At 39.3% G+C, this 2721-nt stretch overlaps 1 pseudogene; it reads right to left on the reverse strand.

Annotated features, from left to right (window-relative positions):
- Window positions 1–1468: 1468 nt before the first annotated feature.
- On the reverse strand, window positions 1469–2101 carry LOC123467653 (annotated as a pseudogene).
- Window positions 2102–2721: the final 620 nt, after the last annotated feature.

The following is a 2721-nucleotide window of genomic DNA, read 5'->3' on the forward strand; positions in this document are numbered from 1 at the left end:
TATGAATGATAAGATTCATGGTAATGGGCAAGACTTACTCAGAGACAATTGAGTTTGACTTCAACTTCAATCGTCGTGCCACTCCTTTCAGTAGGGTTATATTATCATTTAAGTCTTCCTGTTCGACCCATACTAATTTAAAATGGGTCTGACATAGCGGCAATTTTAAGCTTGTTATCTTGCATCATGTGAGAATCTTTCAAGCCATTTAAAACAGCATAAACCAGAGGTGGCAGTGGATAATGGTATTATCACTGGAAAACTTCTTCATTGTTTTTTTAAGAGATTGATTGTTGGTAGGACGCAGCCGATATTTATCTTTTCTTCGTTTTGCAGTACATCCAACGCTTGGGTGAAAGGATCCATAATTCTTGCAAATTCAGCAAATAATCCTTCTTCTCGATTGGTCAGCGGGATAACTTTGAAATGTTTGAATACATCACTCGACCAATTCACTGTTTTTTGTCGCTATTAAACGATTGATGCATTTCATGGCGTCATAGTATGAATTCCATCATGGTTGTGTAGAATGAAGAGGATATCTAGTTTGTCTTTGATGTAGTCTGATGCTTGGGCACTTCTGGCTTGTTTGTTCCAAATCTTTTTAAATTTAGAATCGACTATCTTTTTCATCCGTTTGTTCAACACATTTTCTATGTTGTGGACGTCAGTTGTTGCAATAAGATTGAGAATATGACAAGGACACCTCATGTGAGGTGGTAATTTGATCTTATATCCTTGATTTTCATTGATGTTGATATCTTCAGATAAGTCCGACTCGTTTTCAATATCTTCTGAATGTAGTCTGGTCATGGCTCAAAAGAATTTCGTCAATATCGATGTAAATAAACGAGTCGTCCTCTTCGCAGAATTCTTCTACGCAATCTTCTGAATTTTTCGGATAGTTCTTGCTCATTCGTAGTCGGCCCCAATGACTCTGAACGCCTTGAGAAAATTGGACCCATTGTCGGTTATTGTAACGCTTACTTTCTTTGAAATGTTGAATTCAGAATGAATGTCGTTGATTGCTTTTGCAATTACGTCATAAGTGTGAGATCCTTTTAAACGGCGGATTGCCAGACAAGCGCTTCTTCGATTAAGATCATCACCCAACCAGTGTACTGTCATGCCAATAAAACTTCGATGGGCGTGACCACCACATATCTGCAGTGGTACATACATACAAAGCATTTTGAAGGGCCATCATGAGAGCTGTCTTTGTGTTGAGTACTTCTTTTCAGTTTTTCTGTAAAAATTTTCTTTTTCAACTGAAGAGTCCGAACAAGACCACTCAAAAGTTTAACAAATCCTCCTTTTCTACCCACTCAAAGGAAGTGTATTTTGAATGATATAGTCCTAAAACAAAGAAAATGAATTAATAGTCCAAGACTGACAAAAAGAAAGCAACCTTTCGATGTTTCATGATTAGACTACTCCCTAAGTCCCTAGTGCCTACGCTGCCTTGTGCCTACGCATTGTGGTCATCGAGTTGAGACTGCGTAACAATTGGTGTAATTGCAGATGGAGAATCGTTGAAATTCACCAACTGTGGTTATCAATTGTAGCCACGAGCAACTGTTTGCCATCAACATTGGAAGATTGTCTTCCAGCAGTGAATGAAGCGTTAAACTCATCCAATAATACATTGTGGAATGTCTGTTCTTAAAAAAAAGAGTTAGTATTTCGCAATAATGGTAGTAGTGTTGTACACTCACAGAACCATGTCTTCTGGCATTGTTCAAAGTGCTGTTGAACACAGTCACAATTTTATTGTGACATCCCATTAGGCATTTATATGTTGTAGATTTTGAAGTCACTACTTCTTTTTGAAAGTACTTGGGGAGGTACATACACAACAATATGGAGTTGCATCCTTTCTTCTGGATTCCGTGGCAGATTGTTTGCCAGCACTAGCTTTTTTCATAACGATTGGCTAGCACTGGAGTACCTGCAGCAGCATCTTCATCACTGATATAGAATTTTATTATTTAGCTAATGAGGGAATTAAGCTAAACATTTAAGATTAATGTACTCACACATTTATTTCTTCGCAGTGTTCTTCTGAGTTTGATGAAGCTACACCACCATCGACAGAAGCCATCTGATTCTCGGACTGGTCGCAGAATGCAAAAAAATAAAACTATCGAAAATGTAGCGGTAGCGACGCATAAACGTCAGCCACTGCAACACCAGCCACAGTTGCTTAACAAAATGCCCTTCCGCACCACCAGGAATGTCAGCGGTAGCGACGCAAAACGTCAGCCACTGCAACACTAATTGCCGTTGGATTAACGATAAATAAAAATAAATAAACGGGAACAATAGTCCCACACACAACCAGCAGGGATGTCAGCGATAGCGACGCAAAACGTCAGCCCCTGCAACACCAGCCGCTGTTGCTTAACAAAATGCCCTTCTGCACAACCAGCAGGGATGTCAGCGGTAGCGACGACATAAACGTCAGCCACTGTCCAACGCTACCAGCCGCTATTTCACACACAAAGAAAAAGGGCGCTTCAAAATACCCCACACAACACAAAGCCTAAAAATAAAAATTAAAATTAAAAAAAATAAATAAATAAGTAAAAACACAAAAAAAAGGCTGAAATTTACTTGGAACCGTCACTCTCCGACGAATTACTAGCAGCAATTGAAAAACACAAAAAAAAATGCCAACAAATGTCTATTCACCGATCCGCCATGTTGGTTTGGCGCCGCCGC

Source organism: Daphnia magna, unplaced genomic scaffold (genome assembly GCF_020631705.1).
Source record: "Daphnia magna isolate NIES unplaced genomic scaffold, ASM2063170v1.1 Dm_contigs213, whole genome shotgun sequence".
Classification (NCBI taxonomy): Eukaryota; Metazoa; Arthropoda; class Branchiopoda; order Diplostraca; family Daphniidae; genus Daphnia; species Daphnia magna.